General features: G+C 36.0%; 1 protein-coding gene across 4 annotated transcripts in view; it reads left to right on the top strand.

The window, feature by feature from the left end:
• LOC106662191 overlaps window positions 1-25,329 on the top strand; it is a 269,680-nt gene that overhangs the window by 76,992 nt on the left and 167,359 nt on the right. For all 4 annotated transcript variants that reach the window (XM_024224993.1, XM_014386066.2, XM_014386065.2 and 1 more), the window contains one exon: window positions 17,189-17,221. The gene's annotated coding sequence lies outside the window, so the exon portion shown is untranslated. The remainder of the gene's footprint in view (window positions 1-17,188; window positions 17,222-25,329) is intronic.

The following is a 25,329-nucleotide window of genomic DNA, read 5'->3' as shown; positions in this document are numbered from 1 at the left end:
TGTATGTGTCGCGATCTCCGAATAATCATCGACTAACGGTCACTAATCAATCGATAACATTGTATTTGTGAAAAATCAACTTCAAAACAGGCTGAATGGACCTAATGAAAATTATCCATCTACAATTGAAAATAAGCGTGGAAATAAAAGAGAATATGACCAGTTTTCCTATTGAAAATTTTGTTATATATTCTCTATTATTTTCGAAATTTTAATGGAATGATATATAGTTTAAATATATTTGGGATGTTATTAATATAAGTAATCAAATTTAGGCCGGAATGGAAAGGTCCCAAATAGGCCTCAAACAGTGTAATAGACGCATTAATTTATATACTTTAGTAAGTTAAGTTTTGTTGCACATAAGCAGGGTTTTTTGGCTGTTCATACAGTATTTTGAGAGGTCAGATTTAAATGCTTAGTATGTACTTTTTTTGCCAGTTTTGTATACTAACATCAAAGCATGGCATACGAAAGTTGAACAAACTCCTAGGACAAAATCTAATAAACCCTGATGTAAAAAAAAGCCATCATAAAGTCATAACATGGATAAAAGTAAATGAGATTAAATTAAAAATCATTAACGTACCCTACCTAATAAAAAAGCAGATATGTTTGGAAGAATATAATCTGTGAAACTAATCGAATATGGAGTGGGGGCAGAAATCGTAGACTTAAATTTTCACCTAGCGAAACGTCTAGGACCTGCACCATCTATTTTACACGCTGAGAACCATGCAATAGAAGTTGGTTCTCAAGAGTTGCTTTAAAAGGGATTAAAACGGGGACAAACAAATATATTCTCAGCCGGCTACGTATTGAATGCTTTAGAGCTCAAAGATGGCCAGCCAAACATGTCTGGGGAAACTATGTAGGTACCAGGGCAAGAGGGGGTTGAAGAAGGTAACAAACAAGACCAACTTGGAAAAACAGGAACAGCTCGCCTTTCGATCATAACTGCAACATCCCAGAACATCTAACTGTTAGGAAGGGGCGGAGAAAGAAATGACCAGAAAGAGGGGGAATTCATCAGATGCAAAACAATCAAAAGTTGGTTCTGAACATCTCAACCAGGAAGGCAAACATTTATCTGGCTCTTAATTACCACATTTAAATAACAATCCCCGCTTTTGTCATGAAAGAACAGAGACATCGAAACATGTCCTATGTGATTATGAAGCAGTAGCTCTGAAAACGTACAGCCTCTTCGGATATGCTATACTAACACCTAGAGGATTTAGCGAAGAAGAACCCTGGAAACTTCTCAACTATCTCAAAGGTACATACATATTCTACTGAACGGAAAGAAAGAAGGGTTAACTCCTCAATAGATCTGTTAAGTCGCAGTAGAAGACAGGGGTCTGTAGTCAGTATTTGTCACAGAAAAAGTTTTATGTTTTCATAAACAAACTCTTGACGTACTAATTATATCAAAACGAAATTTCCGTAAGATTAAAAGCGACAAGAGAGAAAGTTGAGATTCGAGAATTTGAAGCATTCTTTGTTTTTCTTCTTATCTGCCTATGATTAATAGGCGCAGTTGATTTGTACTTATTTTCAGATTTGGCTAAGCTCTATTCGTTTTAGTGCACGAAACTTAGAATCTTGTACAATTCTTCACGGCCAGCTCGAAGCAAAAAATGATACCGGATTAATTTTTCGATTATTTGATTTAATTAAAGTCCTCCTTCAAAATGTACGCTAAGCTAAATCAATTTCCGATTTTGTTTGACAATTCTCTAGACCGCCGTTGCAATGCCATGCCCGTTATACTTTTATTTATTGGTCCTCTTGAAACAACCATATCTTATTAGGTTTTGCATGCCCTAGATCCTGTTCTAGCCTTTGAAGGCCAAATTAAAAAAAAAAGAAAAAAAAAGGATTTTATCGAAATGAAGGTACCAACAAAGCATTTAAATAGAAAATATGCTTTGCAACACGATACGACGGGTAGTTTTTCTCAACTGTAGTTATCTGTGTAATCGAAGAATTATCTTTTTTTCTTGGAAAACTTCCTTTTTTTCTTGCGTCAAACGGTTGCTTATCTTCATCAATATTTTGAAGAATGTGTACTTCAGGTACTCTCGAGAACTATTCCTCCGGATTAGATTATTATGTTTCGCCTGATGAGTTTGAATATTAAGTTTACTATTCCTAAACACAACTTGAAGACGTTGAACAGTTCGATGAGTTTCCACTGAACGCACTGTACATTTTACTCGATTTTTCTACAATACCGGAAGAGTTTTTGTTCGTTTCATTTGAGAACAGCGTGACGAAATAGTTTGTTTCATGGGATAATTCTCAACACGACAGATTTAAAGTGTGTCGTTCTCTACTTGCACTAGCTACTCTGTTTCACACAATTAACCTCTAAAATTCATCAAAATCGATAACTACATATACCATATAAAACTGTTCAAAAATTGCATTGATTTAAAACGGCCAACTGTTATATCAAAGGACAGACTGCAAAACTGGCCCTAGGTACAACATTGGATCAATAATGATATGTTTCCAAGGGGCTTAATAAATTTCCAATATGTTCAGTTTATAAATAATATGGATCTGTAATAAATAACAGTTTGAGACTTATCTATATAACAAAGAAGGCAAAAGTAAAAGGCTGCCTTCTGATAGAATTATTTTCGGTCCTTTCGAAACATTTTATCCAAAGGCTATGACAAAATGAATGGTAACTCCAGGAAATCAAATTGTTTGGATAACCAGGATACACAGGGCATAGAGGCAGCGGAGAGGACGTCAAAATTGCCAAGGAATGTTCGATCTGGACACCTCAACCCCCTTTTTTTTGCGGCTTACCAAATTGGTCAAAACGTGGACGTCAGACATCTTCGGGCCCGTGAGAATTTATTCTAGGACAGAGCCATGAAAAAAGTTCATTAACGGATATGTATAGACTCGGAGCTGCAGAAACATGTGCAGATATTGTAAGGAAGAAAAGAACACAGCTGTTCATGCCCTCTGTTGGTAAGAAGATTTATGCAGGCTGAGATTCCTACCCCCGGGAGAGTAAAAGCAAAAACCTTAAAGACTCTACGGGAATCTTTAATAAGCGTTGTGATCTTACAGAAAGTTTTGAGTTTGAAGATCATAGTACAGATTTATGTAACAGTCATGCTGGTTTGCCTAATCTTCGTTAGTTTTGCCTGTCACACACTTCATCACGTCCAAGGATAGCGAGCGGAGATGTCATACAAACTCTTAACAATTATCCATTTTTCGTGTTGAAAAAAATAATCACTAATAACATTAATTGTAGGTAGCTAGTAGTAGTTCAATGTGAATAGCAGCAAGTGTAACTGATTACGACATTTCACACAATACCTCTGTAATTAGTTCTGAAGGTTTTGTTTGTAACAGTTCGTCAAAATTTAAAAAAAAATCGGGTACAAATGGCAAACAATTTCAATATTCGAAATCTTTGATGATTATTGAGGGAGCTGTTTGCAAAAAGTAGGGTACATTTATCTTCTAGCATTTCTTTTCTGATGACGAACATTAGCACTCAACTAAAAAAACATTTACAGAAATATTTGTCAAATTGTTTAATCGGTGACAGTCGAACACCCCAAAGCCGTTTCATTTACGGTTCTGGCAAATGTTAGTGATACCGAAATGTGAAATAATTGCGGTCGTTAAGGAATGCTCGGGGGTGACGCAGTGATATGTTGCGTCATCGGCGTTATGTAATCTCGTTCTCCTCGCACATCCTTGTTTTATCTTTTGGCGTACAAAAGAGCCCGGCATCACTTGAAATAGAGATATTCCATTTTCTCCCCTTAGAAGCAAGATAAAATGCCAATTTAAACCAGTAGGACGTTTATTTGTAAGTCGTTGACGAACTACTGACGGACAATAAATCAAATATTTACCAGTTTTTAAAAACTTTATTCGCATACTACAGTAGTGATAGTATACTAAATATAAAATATGACTTGAATCTTGTATGAAGACAAATCGGCGTTCCTCATTTAATGAACGTATTAACATATTTTGGTGAATAAGGATGACCGAATGGGATAGGTGGACATTCGCCATCTTCCAACAAATCAATCACTGTTTCTTGACATAGTTATATTTAGTCAACATAATTAACAATATAGCATGTCTCAATTCGACTCTCGTATTCAACTGACGCTTCAGGTTCGGTGTGTGCGTGTGTTTGTGTAGGGGTGGGAGAAGGTTCAAGCCTCTCGAAGACGTGCTGTCATACCTACCTTTCGCTAGCCAGCGTAGGACCAGAGCAATGCGGACTATCTCCCACACTCTGTCGTCCATCGAAGCGGGGCCATACCATTTGGCAACAATAGCTTGCAATAAATAATTAATTATAAGCTCTATATATATATAATGGCCTTATGATCAATATAAGAATGAGTCGCTTAACGTAGAAAGAGATGGTTTTACTGGCGAGGTGATGTTTCAGTGCGTACATTCGATGCTCTTGTGACAATGTTTTTAATATACGTTTCCCATAGTGTGTTTTTTTAGCTTTTAGTCCAGATGTACCCTAGATATCACACCGATGTTTTCTTACGGGTTTTCCCTGCAAAAAATTGCTTTATTTGACGATAAGTGAATTGTACTTGTGACTTCGCTTTTTTCCAACATTTTGTGTACCAATTGCTGACGAATTCCTGTAGCACAAAATGAATTTCTTCGGAGGAATCATGTTTTGACAATATGCCGACATCATTAGCAAAGTGAGCTGTTTTTAAAACCGTATTTGTTGGTAAATCGCTTATAAAGAGAAGGTAGAGAAAAAGCCCTAGTGAACTAACTGCCTTGAGGTACTCGCGTTTCAATTCCGAAAGGATTTTAAGGAGGATTTTTTGTGTATAATTTGTACTGAGAGATTAAAAGGCATTTATGTGATAAATAATCTCTGGCACGCGTAAATTTCATCATTATAATTTTATATATTAAATTTCAGGGGACGAAGCTGTTCAATTGTACCGACATTTCTATATTTTGACATGTGATATTGCGCCAAATTTAATCTACTGATAAATTCAGGAGCTGTAGAAACGATTAGAATGTAATTATTTGATAGTAAGGAAGGAACAGATATCTAATTGTTTATCATTATTCATTAATTATCATAAGGCCCGTGTGTTTTCGCTTGGCCTACAAAACTGATATGTTAAACAATAATAAAAACATAGTCTATAAAAAATTGAGAAGTTGAAAAAATTCATTGTTATACATGTGCAAAGTGAATCATGCAAATTTTAAAACAATGAGTCATCATCGCACCTGCAACCAGATTATTTTTGTTTACACAGCATAGATTTTAGATTTACAATAACATTTTTTCATATTAAAAAATATTATATTTAAAAATCACAATTTGGTCAGGCATTAAAAACTTGAGGATGTGAATCGTACTCATGGCTTAGATAAGCCTCTCTTCCTCTTCAGTTGATATTAATCGCGTATCGATCAAGAAAGCATCATGGGTGATCCAATGTAAATAATCAAAAGTAATTGAATCGACCATTTTTCCCATGTAGTGTTTAAAGAAACAATTGCCTTCGTTTTCCTCCGCTCCTGTAGGTTTTATCATTATTGACAATCTTTCTGCCCATTGTCATTATTTTTGGCTTTCCGCCTCCCAGTATTGCAGTACGGCAAAACGTGTTAGAATACTACTGATGATTTTCTAATTTGAACATTTCACTTCTTTCTAATTATGTATTAACGAAGTAGGTTTTATGCAGGCGACTATCACGATGCTAAGACGCACTATATCTTTTTCTTATTGTAAACAGGTGCAGACCATTGCTTTTGTTTGTTTTGGCTCATCGCATCTAAGACATATTTAAAATAGAACGAATCGCCGATTTCTTTATAGCTTAAACTGCGCTTAAGTGATGAGGGTAAAAAAGATGATCTGTTATGAGAACTATGAAAACTATAACAGAACTGTAAGAATCTATGAGAACTATTACCTATTTTTATTGGGCTTAATAATTTATAATTTTATTAAAGAATGGCAGTTTAAATCAATATGTCTGTATATAAAGGAACGTACATAAAGAATACCAACTTTCTTTTCTTATAAATTAACCTGACAACCAGAAACATCCTCTGCGCTGTTTGTAACTTTTAATTTAAATTAATTGTATAATTACAAATTGTACTAATTTTACTGGAGATTTATATAAGAAATAAATGCAGTTGTTACTATCACTCTAAACGCACTCATTCGTAACTAATCTATTGTGTTGGGGTATTCCGTTTTCGGCCCTCACTGCACATTCACTCTAATAAATGCAGTTACTCTCAATATACTCACTACCGAAATGTCAAATAAAACAGCCTTGTTTCTTTCAACAGTCGTAACCCAAAGATTCGCGGTGCTCAAGCACAATTGTCATATCGGGTGGAATTCCTGCTCGTTGGTGTTAGAGCCAAGGAAAGCCAGCCGTAAATTAAGCGGGTTCCTTTTGTATATGATGTTCATTGTCTATTATGTTGTTGTTGTGTTGAAAATTCCTTCGAATTTCTGTATTTACATTTTATAGATTTTGCACTTGTTATTTACCGTGGTTATTGCATACTGATTACTAATTTATATAAGCACTGCTCTGCATGTGCTGTGCATATATGTACATACGCACCTGTACAGAGCTGAACCTTCTCGCAGTCCGCCAGCAATTTCAGATTTTCTGCAGTTTACCTGTAGACCTCGAGATCATCCCACCTCGGATATTGGTATTCAGATCTCGGTATCCGGCCAACCATATAGTGTTGGCTCCTAATATATAGTATTGGCACAAATCAAAATATTACTATTATAAATATAATAGTATAATAATAGTATAATACATATTATATTGCTAATTTATTTGAGGGTCCAGTGGTACTCAATATTCCGTTATCAGCCCTGGCACACTACAGATTCACGCTAATGAGTACATTCAGTCTCAACATAGAACAAAGAAACGCAGGACGAGATATCTATAAAGTAGTATGTACAGTTTTCACTATATTTCTTCTAAAAATCGGAACACGGGATCCAGTGGCTCGCTTCCGCGCCCAAGCACAATTCTCACATCTGGTGGCATTCCTGTTCTATCTCTATATAGACCCAAGGAATGACACCCTTCAATTGAGTGTGACACATAGAGCAACGTTTCTCTACATGCAGGAGATATAGTTGTGTTTTGGCTCGAAAGTATGTGTCGTCTGTTCACCTCTTAGGGCCTATTTTTAGTTGGATGAGTGTGGTTCTTTCAAGGGTCAACTATCAACCGTGGAAACCCAGAGGACCGAACATATATAACATGTAAAGAAGAATTGTTTTAAAATTTAAATTTCTTAGGGTAAAAAAATTATTAATAATAATTACATTCATGAGCTTGGCTGAAAAGGATGATGAAAATGTTTATGGGAGAGTTTTGGGCGGAGGCGACCCAAAGGATATCGGCGTAATAAAGCTATTCCCACGGCCAAAACGACGTTATTTATACGATCAGGATCGCGTGTGAATAAGTTATTTTATCGAAAGGCTGAATGAATCGATAAAAGTTTTTTGTAGCCTCCTTTGATTTTATCCGCTTCCGCGCCCTCGTCCCGAAGGAATTCGCAATACGGAAACGCTTATCACCGACATTATTGCAAAATGAGTAACCGGCCGAGCACACCCGGAGTAATCGATCAAAAACCTATCGGAGGTACCCTTGAAACGAGGTCTCTCAATTTTCCAAGTATTCCCTCAGGAAGGGGGTTCCTATAAGCAAAACTTGTTAAGATTTTGTAAGGGGGTTGATTTTTATTTTAAAAAATCTATATTTGTAATTCCACTGGTAATCTTCCATTATTGAATTAAAACCCGTTTGTTTTGAAGACGTCTTTGGGAGGCTATTATTTTGTTTTGTACTGTTTACACGCAGTCTCGTTCTGTCTACACCCTTTTTTTCTTCCATTTTAGGTCGCATGTTTGTCATTATTTCCTTGTACAAGTCGCGAAACATCTCATTCAGCGATATTTTATCATTTGGGCTCTACCCGACTACTCGTCCGTTTTACTTTCAGATGTCTGAAAATTCCAAGGGCAGAGACGAAAATCGAACGCAGTGCCGCGTACGTGACAAACGAGAATGACGCTCTCACGATCTCGCCTACCAAGTCTCATTACTCGATATTTTGCCAAATTACCACGCTTTTCTTGTTGTTTTCGGGGGTGCATTTTTCGGCTTTGGCCCGTTGCCGAAACGGGCTGGACTTATAACGCGTGCAATAATTTCCTATGCTTAAAAAAAGATCTCAAGCCACGCCGAAGAAAAACGGGACCCATGAGGGAGGCGTCGTAAATAACGGAAGGTCGGTAAATGCCTAGGGTAAAGCACGATTTCGGGGTAGTAAATTATTTTTGATGCGAGATGGATCGTACTAAATTTGAAAAAAAAAAGCTTAAAGCGTTTTCACTAATAAACAAATAAAGTTGAGAAGAGTGTAAAAACGACCAAATCACCACTCCAATCGCCGAAACTGTCTGACAGACTACAACAACAAGGGTAGACGGATGAGGCTGATAGGAGACGGCTAAACTACATAAATTTCGTGAGAAATATTATTTTCAATGTAATGAACTCACATCTTAATTTTTTCCGATATTCCTGGTACTCGTATTCTCGCTGGTTTAGTAAATCATCTCCAATCAATACGAATCACAGAAATTGCAAATCTTATAATAGAGTGCTTGGGGAATCGTTGAAAATGGCGTTTCCTTTCTTGACTGGACCGCTTGAAATTGTCAGAAAAGTTGATAAATGTGTTGTGATAGCTGATCACAAAACAAGATGTTTAAAAGAGAGAAAAGCTACGCTTGTCCACCTCAAACCCTTGTTAAAAACTTCTAAAAATTTAGCGGAGAATGAAGAGCAAGTGATTTAAAAATGTTTTTGTCCAATTCTGACCTATGCTTCCAAGATTTGGAGATGTGAACGAAGAGTATCATTAGCCTGAAGGACTTGACATGAAAAAATGAGACAAAAGTAGAACTCATTTGTAAAGTTAAGCGATATAAATGACTAGATATAAAAGGTGCCACTCGGATCTTGTATATACACCCTGGTAAGATTGACTTATAAGACACATTTTAGATCCTAAATAGAAAAAAAATGGCACAGCAAGAAATGGAAATGTTCCTATCTCATGTTAAAACACTAGATATACTCTGGGAAAACATTAATATTTGGAGATGGCAACGGATAGTTTATCTGGAAAGGGCTTAAGCATTATTTCATTTGATTGAAATAAATAGATAAATTGTAACAACTCTTTTGTCTAATTTAAACTGAAACGCCAAAAAATAGCATAAATTTGGACAATTTATGACGTAAAATATGTAGGTGCTTTCTCAGAACAATCGTAACGGTATGATGACCGAGTAGCGGGACCGACCGTACGGAAAAACTTGGCGTTTCTTCCTCTCTCACGGTTTAAAGGAGGAATTAAATCCCGCTCTCTTACTCGGCAGAAGTCTGCTCTCAAAAGCCCCCGGCTTGGAACATTTAATTACGAAGAAACCAGCGGCTGAGTGGACGCCGAATGTGTTCATTAACGATGGAAAACAGTCCCTCGAGTTCATTGGGGTTCCTCCCGCTACTGCTTGTACGCATCGATCTGCTTCAGTCTAGTAGGGCAGTTGCATAAAGGGTTGACGATTTTTACTGGAACCAAATAGTTCTAACATAAACTAGTTTTCATGGGCAAATCAAATGTTAAACATTTCATTCCCCCAGTAGAGCGATAGAATATTGCATATTTCTCTATTACCTTATAAAACTCCTATACCGTTATTCAAGTAAATAAATTCTCTCGCAAAATTGAGAGGAATCACAAACCTGCGGTGAGAACGATTGCTTTACTTGGAATCAGATTTTCTACTGATTCTACTTCTACTACTCGAGAGATTTCCATACAACGATATAGTATGTAGAAGCAATTATCGATTAACACGATTTGGGAAACATTGAGATGATAAATCCATTATATTTAGTGGTCTGTTGACCATATTAATTATTTCAGTTAATTATTCTTTATATCTAGTCCCAGGGGCGGGATTCGAACCCACGACCTTGGCTCAATGCACCGCTGCTCTAACTACTTGAGCTATCGTGACTTAAGTAAAGGCCGGGGGTTCGAATCCCGCCGTGAGTCTAACTTTTTCATCTCAACCCATTCCTTAGATCAAAAGTATAATCAAATGAATTTTTTTAAACAAAATAAAAATGTGATGAGAGTAAATTATAGTAAGAAACACTGTGGCCCTGATAACCTCGACCTTCGGCTCAATACTATGCTGATCTAACTACTTGAGCTATCGTGACTCAAGTCAAAGGGCAGGGGTTCGAATCCCGCTCGTGTCCTAACATTTTCTTCTCAACCAAGGCCTTAGATAAAAAGAATAATTAAGAGTTTAATTCTTAAGATTAGTTCTTAAGAATAATGAAGTACTTTTTTAAAAATTTAAATAATGACCTTACCCCCGGGTATTGGCCAAAGAAGGGAAAAAAAGGAATAAAGATAAAAAGAATAATTAAGAATGGTCTAATAAATACATTCATCCGCATAATGCACGGGAACCACAAACCTCTTGTTCTCTGGTTAGGTGACACACCTTCACGCATTTTAAACTTATTTTGCAACACCTTTCCGTTATTTCGAACACACCGAGCGACCTTTAATACCGGAATATAATCAAATAATTCAAGCATAGGAAATAATTACGTACGTTAAAAGTCTAGCCCGATTCGAAGTTGAATTGAGTCGGTCTCCATTCGAATCGGCTACGGGCCAAGACCGATAAATGCACCCGGCATCCTCTCGAAATAGTGATTAACTCTCTTGACCCACCGGATTAAAATTTAGTTACGCCGGGAACCGGGGAAAATCAATTATTCGATGTGACTCTGTACACCTCTGGGCCAATTTTGATGGAGATCATTGGCGTATTACGTCGGGACATTAGGCCAGGATGTGACGTGTGTACCGGAACGCAGGCGTGCCAACCCACATCTTCCACATGCGTTTCTCCCGTTAATAGACAGCCGGACAAATTGCCCTTACTCCAATTAAAAAGTAAATAATCCCTAGCTGCCGTTAGCGGCACGGATAGTCGGGCCTTTACTCACCGTTCACAATGAACCGGATGCCTCAAATCCTGGTGATAAATTCGTTAAACCGAGGGTTCATTTGATCGTTACGAAGAGACGCCTGAGAAAGTGCAATGACCCGCATACGCCGAGCCGTAAAATTCACAAGAAATCGATGAAACGTGAATGTACATAGTGAAATTATTCTTCGTCCCCCACCCGCTCAAAAGTTTTCACATCTTTATTGCTCTGTCAGACATAAGAGCTATCTTCTGCAGATTACCAAGCTCATTATGTTGATCACATCTAGACCCATGGGAATGATGTTATAGATTGGCAACAACCTTCACTGGTAAAGAATCGGCCTTCATTAAATCCAGTTTTGTCAATTGCTATGTTTGATATTATTGATTGACCTTAACATATCAATTGTTCAATAACAGTCAACAGTCTTAATTTAGTTGTACACAAATCTACGTTTAATTTTGAATGTGGTGCTTTCCACCAATGCATCAAGAAGATAACATACATGTTTTTACAAAAATATTTAGACTCCATTGTGTGCCGTATTCTATCACAAGATTTTAATTCGAATAGTAATCCAAAACAACATAGTTTCTTTTTTCGACGTTCTACCATATTATCAGTAACTTAATTTATTATGGAAATTATATTTTATCCTCTCTAAGCAAAGATTTTCATGTTGAATCGGTCTATTACGACTTGTCCAAGTTCAACGGTCCATCACACTGTTTTGGTCGTTAAATTAAAATGGTTTGGAGTGCATGTCATTCTGTAAAACTAGTTACAGTTTGGAATACCACAGGGGTCATACTTGGGTCCTTTGTTATTATTAATCTTTATAAATGACATTTGTTATATGAGATCATTTAAAAAAATTTCCCTCTATAAAATCAGCACAAATCTCTACTCTTGCAGCAATGTATTGATAAATTTAGTTCCTGGTGTCCAATTAACTTCTAAATTTTAAATTAATTAATAAAAATCTCTTATAATCGTTCTTTCAGCACTATTATAAATATATAAATTCAATTTATTGTTCTTTTTATCTAAGATAAAAAAGTTAGTCTCACGAGCGGGATTCGAACCCACGACTTCGGCTCTATACGCCGCTGATCTGACCATTTAAGCTTATATATGACTATTTGGTTAGAGCAGCGGCGTATTGGGCCGAAGAACGTGGGTTCGAATCCCTTCACCAACTTTTTCATCTCAACCAAGACTTTAGATAACAAGTATAATTAATACCGTCAATTATGACTTCTAAACATATATGGATTAATATAAAAAATTATAGTCGTATTAATAAGGTAAATTCATTAAGAAATATGCTATTCGCTTACATTTTATTCAAATAATTCCTGCCGATCATCATCAGTTTATTATCGCTGTTAGCCTTTCGTGGATCCAAGCTTTACATAATCGTTGTTCGATGCCCGTTTCGTTGGACTTGATCATAATCTTGTCCTTCACATTCACTTCTCGTTCTTTGTCAGTCCTTTATTCTACTTGCATTTGACCTTCTTAATTCGTTTTTTAAATGTTCATTTTGTATTTATGTGTTTTTTAAGTTTTGGTCTGATGAAAATTATTGGACTCAATGATATAGAACAGTTGAAATATTTCTGCGATTCGCTTTACCGCGATGTCCTTATCGGTATTTCAAGTCGTTCTTGACAGTAATCGATCCTGACTGCCGGAAAGTTTAAACGTCATAATACCTCCTAGACTACAATCTATAATAATACATGCCGGAAAGCAAGGGTTGAATACTTACTAGCAGTTAAATTAAGCACATGGTGGAGAGACACGTGATTCGGTGGCGTGGAGGGTGCATCGATTTTGCTCATGAGGGCCACCCCGATTCGCCGTGCAACCATCCCCTTCCGCTCATGCACGCGATTTTTCTCAAAGTCGGAAGCGAGCCCCTCCTTTATCGCTAATTTCCGGTCGTTAACCGATTTTTTGGTGGCGGGATATTCGCGGGATGTTGCGATTTGTGACGATTGGTTATCGCGTCGCCTGCCGTGTTTGTGGGCTAAGAATAGCCCGGATCCAATTATGTACTCTACGCTCAAGGACCTTCATTATCTCTCTACTCTTTCGAGGTGTATTTATTTCGTTGTTACATCGTGCATTTTTCAATCGGTTGTACTTACTATAAAATATTTATAAGAACATTTGTTGTACATGTAAGTGTCGGGCATAAAATGTATAGAGTATTATACGGAAGAAACTGGTCCTTTTATGTTTGACGGAATATTTAATTTGTTTGTCTTGGCCGACCTATGTTCTGTTTTTATCTGTCACACGTTTTACATCTTTTCACAGTGTTTAGTCCAATTATGGTAAATAAGTCAAATCCAGCGCTTGATGAAATGCGTCTGACACACCAAAACAATAACAAGACTAGAGTAGATAAAATTTCAGTTTCTTCTACTTGAAAATACCAACCCGATGATCGTGTGATTGATGTTGATCGTGTTCCGTCTGCGGGCGGATGTATACCGTTCACTTTAGCGGGTTCATCTGTTCTCGCTAATTTACGTATCACTCACACGCGTTTCACTAGTTAGAATCTGTGTGAAGAAGGCGTGAAGCCGAAACTCAAATGAACGAACCACCAGGTAGAATAAATTAACCCGGCAAAGTGATTATCAGTAGTTCATCAGTAAGGTCGTTTCACTTTTTTTATAAATATAATCATGTTTTAAAATTTATTTAAGGAAATCGTATTTTTCCACTAAACCTAGTAACCTAATATTATAGTGCGAGCCTTCACGGAACTCTAGTAGATCTGCAACCGGTTTTGGAATCTTTCTCACGGAGTAGATTTCACACCGTTATGAGTTTGTTCCGCGCAGTTTGCGACCATGGCTACAGCGGGCTATTAAAGCCAGGCTTGATCGAGTTTTCCCCCTGAAGAATATTTTAATATACAAATTTGCTCATTCGAGCCACTTTCAAGGAGGTTTGTCTATATTTTGTTAGAGTGTTATTTTGAATTTGAACGATTTCACTAAGTTCTGGCACATATATTCTAAAATGTTGGAAATTTAAGCCATCGCCAGCCCCCTGCGTGTTTGTACTTCTTTTCCTGGTCTTTCACGCGTCCTTTTTAACCCACAGCTGACTGGCACGTAATTCTTAACTATTGAACGATTTTTAGTAAAACAAACTGTTTTAATTAATTTGTTATGCTGTTGCAACTTTAAATGTTTATAATTGCTGTCAACTTCAATCAGATCGCTACCCACCACTCGCCCCGTTGAAGATAGCCAATAATTGCCCAATTACACCCCGCTTTCGCCAGGCATCCGAACGGTGAAAACTAATCGAATTTCGTGGTTTTTTCAGCGGCAGGAGAAAACTATAAAACTGAAAATGCGATTACGGAGAAAAACAGTAAAAACGAAAGTTCTCCCTGGCAAGGGAAAAGTGTCAAAGTAATTAAGGGAGGAAAACAACTAACTGTGCACCTGGATTACCTGATCCACGTCTGATCTCGAACCTTCCGCCGACCTCAACGCCGATTCAATTACCTCGCCTCAACAAATTCTTTTCTTTTTATATGTGTAATTCGAAACTGGGTAATGGCTCGCATGGATTTTAATGGGACGTTTGAAATGCTTTTTATGACATATTTTATACTGGAGATTTTTTTCGTAGTGAAATTTTACAACTTCATAAAATTCTGATCGCGTTTAACTTAGTTTGAACGACTCATTTATAAATTTTAATGTAAAACAGATCCATCTTTTTTTCTTTTGGATCTAATATTTACATCTCTGGCTAAATAGTTTACAGTTAGCACATAATGTCATCACAATATTATTTGCTGTCTTGGAAAAAAATATTCGTGTAGAATTGATCTATTTCTTCTCATGATTTTTTTTACAGTATTGATTATTGAAATTGTCAATAAAATAATTGCGGTTTTTCGGTTAAAATCAGTTTTCATTTATCCAGTTACGGACAATAATATTGAGGATGCAACTCTTTACTTTTACCCCAGGTTATTTTGCTTTATTTCACTGAAAACTCGATAAGGCTAAATAATAATTGGAAAATACACATTATTATTAAATAATGTATCTATAAATTTAAAAAATTGAAACTACAATCCAAAGGTGTTTGTTTATTAAGATTGTTTTCAATTGACCGGAACGCTTTGCTGCTTTACACACGCCGTGTCCTGGAGAATATTTAATATTGGGTGGCGAAGTCCCCCTTCAAAGTACGCCGATTTATCCACGCCACTAAAGAAATATGCGGGGTTTGCATTGTCTCGGATGAAAAAAAAGTCCCGTACATATTCAGTAATACCGGCCACTTTCATTTAATAGCACGTTTTGTTGTTCCTTGAAAGCTCACCAAATTGTGAATTTCATTGATGTATATATAGGAAATAATTAACGATAAATACTTGAAATAAAGCGAAAGCAAGACTGGAAATCATTTCAACTTATTCTCGCATGCTCCCTGAGCAATTAAGTGAGGAAAAATCTAGTACAACGTATCTGTTGATCTATTAGCTTCATCCCGTTCTAATAAATGAACTGTGAAAGTGCTTCAAGCCTCGCCGTTCATGGGAACACCGATGAAAACCCGCAATAGTAAAGAACACAAAATGAAACACATAGGAAATCATATTTTCATAACTGAAAACTGAAAATTTCAATATTGAAGTTAATACATATTGCTTAATAGTTTAAATTAACCAGAGGAGTAACTTTACATTTGGACGATTGTCGAAACGAATCTGAAAATATTTTACTTATGTTGACCATGTAATCCACATTTAACACATTAGAGGGATAGTAACTTAACTTATGCTGCACTTTCTTATCGTTTTTTGTGCCGTAACAGTCCAATCTGTACCATAGCTGCCTAGGTACTATGCGGTCAAATTTGTAACAGAACGTTTCGTTTGAATCCCATAACATTTGATTGTCCTCCTTAGTCAAAGCTTCATTAAACAATAATTCAAATAGCCACGAGGTTGTGCTGCGTCCTCGACATATACTTTCCAAATTTGGCAATGTAAAAAAAAAAGAAGAAATGCCTGGATTTGATGACTGATTCTTTGGGATAATCCTGTTTAAGGTGTATTTATATATTTTAGTAGTGTCTGCTTATCAGAATTGATAGTTTAAGTAAATAAAACACAAAATTTTTTTTCATGTCCAGATGATTTCCTAAGGGATAGAATTTCAAAAAATCCTTTCTTAGCGGCGTTGAGATTTAGTGGTTTGTTCTGTGCGTAGTCTCAGACACTCTGTCGACATGTTGAAAGTTTTACTTAAAATATGTGATCTCCCTTATCCAGCCAAAAATGCTCGCTCTTTCTTAGATAATAATAAAGATAAGGCTTGTCTCATGGAAATTCATGGAAAAACTAATTTTATTTTTAGTTTCGGATAATTGAATGTGCGTATATCTGACGTTCGTATATCGCCGCTCCACATTATTGCATTTCGTTGGCAATGTACAGATTTTTATGGGATTATCACACCTCTTTTCGTTGTATGTGTTCACGCACATTGTCATGAAAGTTTAACACAGAACAAATTGGTTTTAGCTTCTTCCTTCTTCGTGTGTACAGAAGATGCGTATAAAGCCAGGCAGACACAATCCAGATCCCAAGGGGTGGAAAGGCTGATGGACTCTTTAAAAAAACCCCACCCGGTCGTGAATAATTGAAAGATGGAATCGTGAGGCTTAGAGGGCTACAAGACATTTCTTTGATTCATGTACACAACTGTGAGACTTAAGTGCGAACATGTCCTGTTCCCTTTCCCTTCGTAATTCGCTTTCTCTCCGTTTTAGAAAAACGCCCAATAAATTTTGGTTGTAACGATTCTTCAGAACTTGGCGACTTCGGTTTCAAGGACAAACAAATTGCCTCTGACTTCAGGGAAATCTGTTGATAAAATCCTTCCCGGGAGATGAGAAAACAGTGCATTTTCCCTTTATATTTTATCTTAACCTTATTTATTATAAAATTTATACCTAACCAAGTTTTTTTCTAATTGCAGGTGCAGAAATCAACGTTAGTCGCTCTCAAAACGGTAAGTTTTTTTGTTTAATCCACTTGTGACCGCTGTGTCCCACACCCTTGAAAGCGAGTAAACACCGGATATTCAATTACTTCTCTCCACAAATTGAGCACTAACACCTTGCACTTCGATTTAAAAAATCGCATATGCTCGATTTTCCAACATAAATTAACTTTCTCAAACAGTCCGTACTTAATTACGTCCCTACACGTCCGAATAAAACTTAGGTCATTAGTGATTATTCGGAGATCGTGAGATGCGGTCTGGTGTGACGTAGGTTTTAGAAAAACATTTTCTTTATCGCGCCAACATTTCAATCTTTATTAAGATCATCTTCAGGGATCAAAGTGTTGGTTTTCCGTGTTGATGTGTTATTCTTATCTGTCATGGGCACTCTCAACACGACATAAGAAAGACACATCTACACGGAAAACAAACACTTTGATCCCTGAAGATGAGCTCATTAAAGATCGAAACGTTGGCGCGATAAAGAAAATGTTTTTCTAAAACCCTACGTCACACCAGACCGCATCTCCCGTTCAACGAATAATCCTTAACTAACGGTCAATAAATACCACACATTAGATCATTTGTGTTCAAGGTTACTAACGGGCCAGTTCTTACCTTCCGTCTCTTATCAGTTGCGAAAAAATGCGTCAAATGATTCCTCTTTTTTGTAAATGATGTGTCATTTGATTCAAGGCAATGGGATTAAAGAGATGCAAGTTCGACCTTGTGTTACGTGTACTTTCAGAAGTCTTACGACTCGTGATGGGAAGGTGGCCTTCTGTGAGTCAATCTGCTCACGGTCTTTCGAGGATAATCCGTGAGCTCATTGCCGGTCATCATCCGCACAAATTTACCGTTATATTCTGCTAATATTAAGAAAAAATTCATATGATGTAGGCTTTGCTTAGTGGAAGAAATCCATATTTGGATCACTGTGAATAACCTTAATTAGTCAAGAAAACTTATATATATAAAACAAAACCATTAACATTTTACCAAGACTGTAGTAGACGTTACTGCAACAATTTTTGATATATAAAGCGGAATTGTCTGGTTGCCCTAAGCCATCCAATATTCAGCATATCCCACCCAACCTTAGACAAATTGACAACCCTCCTTCTACGTCTCTAACCTGACTGTCCACAACAACCTCGTCCTTCCTTGTTTCAACTAATTGATCACGCTTCAAAAAGTTCCACACCGATCTCTTTCGGAACTCTTCCTAACCCTACTATTGAAGCCTATCTTCTCAGAACAATAACTTAACAGAACATTTGGACAATTACGAAGACGTTTTAGGGCAGAAATTTCTTTTGACCGACCATACTCTAACACAAGACATTACCGGATCTATTTTGGACATACCGAGTGGAACTGTGTGGTAAATTAAATTTTAATTTAAAAAAGATATATTGAGATTTATTGCTCTCGGATTAAATTGTTTATGAAAGTGCGTCCACAAATACAAACTTGATGAAATTAATGTTTGACAATCCAAACGTAAACAAGAGTTGATTTGTTGACCTTTGAGGCCTTCAATTAATCCCAAAAAAGATTGAAATGTTGCAATACATAATTAACACTTATCTATCACTGTAAAATTTAGTTTTACGTCTTTCGTTTTTCTGTCGAAATCGAAAAAAAGTCTCGTAAATTACAAGAAAAATTGGATATTGATTCTGCTGTTGGTAGAAGCGGTCCAAAATTTGAATTGCGTTTTAATGTTCAAATCGAAAGCGCCCTAATTAATCGCTGTTATTTGTCCGTACCATGAGCAAGTAATTTGTTGTCAATTAAAATTATAAATAAATAAATTGTTGATGGGTTGAAGAATTTGGGCAAGATTTCATTTTTCCTAAAACCATGTTTCTAATTTTTGTGAATAACTTGAAAACAGTTTCGCCAAATTAAAAACCGATTGCACCGTTGATTTCAGCGTCAAAAAATCATGCAAAACGTGTACTACTTCGAGATAGATCAAAATTTTGCCTCATTAAAAGTAGACAAAAAAGTTGTCTCCGACTTTTTAGCTGTAAAAAAAATGGGGGGGGGACAAAAGTTCGCAGAACTCACCCTGAACGTGAGAATCATCCCATTATCCCTCATTCATAAACAGTTAACTTTGGGATTAAATGTACTTTTGCGTCTGTTTTTGGTCTCTCTCTCACTCTCACTCTCTCTCTCTCTCTCTCTCTCTCTCTCTCTCTCTCTCTCTCGCGCGCGCGCGCTTTCTTTTTTTTTCTCTCTCTATCTATCTATCTTTATGTCTATCTCTCATTTGTTTCTCCTCAAACATTTATTTTGTTTTTAAAATAATTTGCATTTGACAATCATAAGTAAACGTTTATTGGTGTTTCTTCCCCCTCTCTCTCACTCACTCACTCACCTAATGGCAGCCGAATTCTCTCTTTGTTTTAAAAATTGTTTAGAGATCGTAACGTGTTTAAAATAACAAATTATATAAATATAGGTTAGGCGTAAAATAGGTACAGGTTCCTTTATTTTTCTAATTAAAATAAGTACAGGCTTATTTTAATTAAAATTGAAGGATACATTAATTTAAGTGGGCGGTTTTGTTTAAATGCGCGTAATATTTCCTTTGCTCTCAATGATTTGATTACTTGCTCGATGTATGTATGGGCATTTGCGAGATCGTTATTGCCATGTTGTCGCTAAGGGAGGCTGGCTTTCATCCCCTTCCATTCCTTCAGCCGAGGACTTGAGGAAAATTGCCTCGCCCGCAAGGATTACCCGGGGTTTTTAATCCTCCTCCAGGTGAATGAACAACTTCCATAAAGACCAGAACGGGCCAAAGGAATCGGGGTGGAATAATCGGGCCGGGGTCGAGTCGTCTTCCGCCAAAATCAAGAAGGAGATTTTTATATTTCGATTCATACAAATACGGGATAAAAGTGTTTCAAGGAAATTCCTTTGATCGTGAGAAAACGATCTTCATATTTACTCCTTAATTTAATTTTTATTTTCATAAGTTAAAGCTCTGTAGCTTTTAATTGGCTTCTTTTCCATCACAATGCCATTAGCAATCTTAATTTTACCAGTTCGCCTGTTTCAGAAACAGTTAATCATTTGACTTTAATTTTATAAATAGGGGCGTTGCAAACAGTTTTATTTCCATTGGAAAAGTATCCAAGCACTCTGCGTACTTAGAGCCCAAGGATAATGGACTTGTAACGTTACGCTCATTTAGACTCGTCAAAGTAGGGAAACATGTTACAACTCTTTCTCCTTTATGTACATCGTTTCCGAAATTTTAATCTATATAAAATTAACAATATATCAACAATAATATACAAACTTAGGAGGGTCTGTAATTTGTATACTCAGATAACTAGTTTGTTAGAACGATTGACTTAGCGGTATTGCCTCTGTTCATTTTGGTCCGCGTTTTCTCGCTCTGTGTTCGGCTGGAGGCTTTCCATTTGCTTTTAGTGAACGTTTGAGGAGACAGGTCGAAACGAAATATTTAAATCACCTAATAAAACATACGATTAATTTTTAAAATTAGCGCTGATTAATAATTGAAATGAAATTGATATTCATGAGAAAATAGCCTTGTAATCAGTGCAATGTTATTATCATTGGATTATCATGTGATGTTTTAGCGCAGTTATAATAAGAGAAGCGTTTCTTATTATATCTCTCATATCGTTCTCATTATATCGTTTCTCATCTCTCAAAAAAGTTTTTCAATGTTCACTTTTGCACCATATTTTTACATCTAAAAATAGGTTCTTACTGCTTTCAAATGAGTAGGTTTTAAAACAATTGATTTCCATCAAATACCAAATATTTTTTAATATTTGGAAGCACGTGTGAATTGTATTGTAAATATAAGAAATCACTTATGCAGAAATTACAGTTATTGGTAACTTGTTGTTTTTAGTGAAATTTTAGGGTAAATTATCATATACGGATTATACTCAAACCAACTAATAAAAGTTTCAACCAGTTTTAAAATTAGGGATAATTGAAGCAATAATCGGAATGAAATTGATCATCCTGAGAAAAATTAAGTCTAGTATTTTGTGTTATGATCCCCGAATTATTTACATTTTAAGATATGTTAGAATATTTAGAAAATGACTTTTTTTGTTAAAATAAAATAAAATATCAAATTTCTACAAAATTCCCTTCCGTGTTAGGCTGGCTCACTTTTGAACCGATTGTCTTATATTCTGCCTACAGTTATAGAGATAGTTGTAGCCATTGAAAACAAAATTTCAAATATTTTTGTATTGGCGTTAGTAGCACATATTTGGAAGGATTAAATAAAATAAGAAATTTTTTTCTATAACTACGGTTATTCGGTCCTTGGTTCTCAGTAAAATGAGCCTACTATACAGTGCTTATGATGTTTAAGAACTTTTAGCATAATTTCAAAAGTGAAGATTTAACTTATTCTTTAACAGGAAAAAAGTAATTTGCTCAAGTTCAAAGTCAAAATTCTATCATAATTATCTGCCCTTTAAAAATTGACTTACTTTTGTCAGACAACTAGGTTTTCAGCACAATTGACTTTTACTGTTACACGTACTAATAGAAGTTAGATTGACAGAAAGCTTGATGATAATTTGATGTGCAATTAGAAAGTTAATTAAATTATTTATTATTTATCACGGGTTTTTTTTACATAATTTTTCTCTCTAGAAAAGTCCCCGCTTTTCCCTCCGTTAGAATGGACCACTCACTGGCGAAAGTGAGAGACGAAAGGCGAAAAGCTATAAAAAGTGATGTGATATTAGTCAGATTCAACATCAAACGGATTGTTCAAATACTGAGTTTTATTTTAATACAAACTTCCCATCATAAAAATGCTATTTAGTACGACGTGACGTTAAAAACGCGTTGTTAAAAATTTTTCATTTTGAGGCCTGTTTTTGATGAATGATGGACAACGTTAACACAATCGGTTTTGTAATTAAAAAGGACCAATTTCCTTTCTAGTATCATTTTCCCAAAAGTATTTTTTCAAGCGATGTTTTGTGATTTTTATTATTTACATTTAAATTCAAGAGGTTTGACAAACATTATTTGAACGAAGAAGACTAAATCTTTTTTTTTAATATCAAATCGATCGCTTACATAGACGGAATAATTCCAGGTTAAAGAAAAAGGAGGTTACTTATTTGTTGTTATGCTGTTATTTTCAATTTTAATTTAGAATTTTTGTTTATTTTTGGCTCAAGTCGAGTGTGATAATTGTTTTTTGGATCCCACAGTGGCAAAGTCGTAAGGGTGTCCGTCTCTATTTGCCCTGCTAGCGGTTCTGAGTTCGAATCCCACTATCTTTGAATTTTATTTGCAAATAGTTTAAAAAAAGGTATTGTACCATTGTTGTGACCCCTCGTTCGCACATCCAAACTGGTTAAAAACGTTAAGCCCTCCGGCATGATAGGAATTTTCCTTGCTTTTTGTTACTTTGAAAGTCGATTGTGCTACAATAAAACAGGCGAACAAACTGTACTATTTTCATCTTCTTGAACACCGTTGATGTTGTAATTCGATTTCCAACCGCCGTGAATAGGCAATATCAGAGATTCTTAAGAAAAAATACCCCGTCCGCCTGTCCTTGACAGAATGTGGAATTCTGAGCGTGATTTCTCCCGAACCTTGTCCCAGTTGTCGGTGGAGGCGACAACACAGTCAAGGACTGACCGCAAAAGAAACAACTTGTAATAACTTCTTTCCTCCTCGGCCTGTTTATTTTCCGAGGGATTTCTCGGGGCGGACCGGGATAGATCTCTGGAATCGGCCGTCGGCGAGAGGTCCAATTAGGACGGGACCGGCCCAAATCGGATTTCCAAGCGACAAACAACCCGACTCATTCGCCTTGAGAAATTGTCTTAATTTTTCCTTCGTTTTTCCTTATTTATTGAATAAAAAGCAGCTTCGAGGAAAACCTGCAAGTTCGCTTATTACACTTTTTCATTTTAAACGGCTTTTCGCCACCTTTCCGTCCATCAAAGTCTTGGGCAGAAATCCTTCCCCTTAGCTATCAGAGTATAAAACTACTCTTGAAATATTAACAATTTAAACGGATAAAACAGGAATTTAATATCGATTATTTTTGAAAAGCCCAAGTGAAAAAAAGTCTTTGTAGGCAGGATCGTGACATGAAAAAAGTGGTTCATGAGGATGTGTACATAACATTGTTTGTGAAGAAACTCTATTCGGCGGAAATGATCTCCGATCTGATTTTAACTTCTGTTCAGACCTAATTAATCGTTATTACAATAAAACATTGTCAATCTATAAAATATGTCTTTCACACTCTCTCTCTCCCCCTCTCAATCTCTCTCCCTCTCTCTCTCTCCCTCTCTCTCTCTCCCTCTCACTCTCTCTCTCCCTCTCTCACCTTCACTCCCTCTCTCCCTCTCCCTCTCTCTCTCCCTCTCCCTTTCTCTCTCTCCCTCTCCCTTTCTCTCTCTCCCTCTATCTCTCCCTCTCTCCCCCCTCTCCCTCTCTATATATCTATTTTTCATTCTATCTATCCATCTATCTATCTACCTATCTATCTATCCATATATCTATCTATCCATCTATCTATCTTAACTACTCTCTATCTCTCCTCTCTCTCTCTCTCTCTCTCTCTCTCTCTCTCTCTCTCTCTCTCTCTCTCCCTTTTCCTACATTTTCTCTTCTCTTTTCTTTTCTTTTTTCTCTTCTCTCTTGTCTCTTCTCTTTTCCCCATCGCCCTGTGACTTTTCCGGCCCACACAGATTTCTTGAAATAAATACGTGTCCATTTAGATGGTTTTTAATATTTGATTAACAAAGTGTTTAACGGATGATAAAAAAATTAACACAGTCTCAAAATTGTCTCCTCACGCATGTTATCTCAAAATTACAGCCGTACACAATTTTTCGCTGCATTTTTTAAAATAAAATTTATTCCTACTCCAATTGGCTTAAAACCTAACCCAACAAAGCTTAGTTATAATGGAAAAAGACAAATAAGACCCACGTGCAAATAAATTCCTCCATAATTAAAGTTCTTTTAATCCCATTGAAACTTCATATATAATAGATTATTAAAGCTAGAAAACATTAAGAAAATGTTACTAACTTTATTTACTAGACGTACGTTGATCCAGTAAACAATTTGTACGAATCACAAGCATTGGCTCAATATGTGATTCAATAAAAAACAGAATTTAGAAATTATACTTCATTGAACATAATTATTTGGAGATAATGAGATGCGGTCTGGTGTGAAGAGGGTTTAGAAAAACATTTTCTTTATCGTGCCAACGTTTCGATCTTTATTGAGATCATCTTCAGGGCCTTGGATTTACAAACATTGTTTAAATTATACAAATACATGTAAGATGTCAATAAATGAATTTATACAATGGTAGATATTTTAGACTCAAAGTATTTGTACTCATTTTTTCACATCTTACATATATTTGTATAATTTAAACAATGTTTATAAATCCCAGGCCCTGAAGATGATCTCAATAAAGATTGAAACGTTGTCACGATAAAGAAAATGTTTTCTAAACCTACGTCACACCCGACCGCATCTCACGATCTCCAAATAATCATTAATTAACGGCCACAGAACCGCACATTATATAATATTATATTCATTGTAAATAATAATAGCCGAAGATCCCGTCCGTGACAATACTTTTTCATCTCAATCAAGACCTTACATAAAAAGAATAATTCATTGAAATAATTAATATGGTCAATTAGACCACTAAACGTAAGTGGATTATTATGATTGTGTACAATTTAGAAAAATCTAATGATTATATTTTTATTAAGAGCAACGTAGACAACAGTGAGTGCAATAACGTTCTCATAACTTCTCATCGATTTATCAAGAATTTTTTCATTTATATCGTCGAAATATTTGTCTGTTATATGTTTTATTAGCAGTTAAAAGTGTTTAAACAATACTTTGTAGAGGGTTTCTGTATCCGTAATGAATATTGGTCTATACAAAGTTCACAATATATTGGCTATTATTTCGCCGTTGTGGATTGTTCTGGTGTTAAAGCGGAAACTTAGGTTTCCCAATTATCTGAAGCAGTGTTGATTGAGCCGGTTAAAAGTATCTTCTTATACTTTATTCAATGTAAC

Source organism: Cimex lectularius, unplaced genomic scaffold, assembly GCF_000648675.2.
Source record: "Cimex lectularius strain Harlan isolate CLEC.00 unplaced genomic scaffold, Clec_2.1 scaffold19, whole genome shotgun sequence".
In the NCBI taxonomy this organism is placed as follows: domain Eukaryota; kingdom Metazoa; phylum Arthropoda; class Insecta; order Hemiptera; family Cimicidae; genus Cimex; species Cimex lectularius.
The sequence above is the reverse complement of the archived record's forward strand: the minus strand, read 5'-3'. Positions and strand labels throughout refer to the sequence as shown.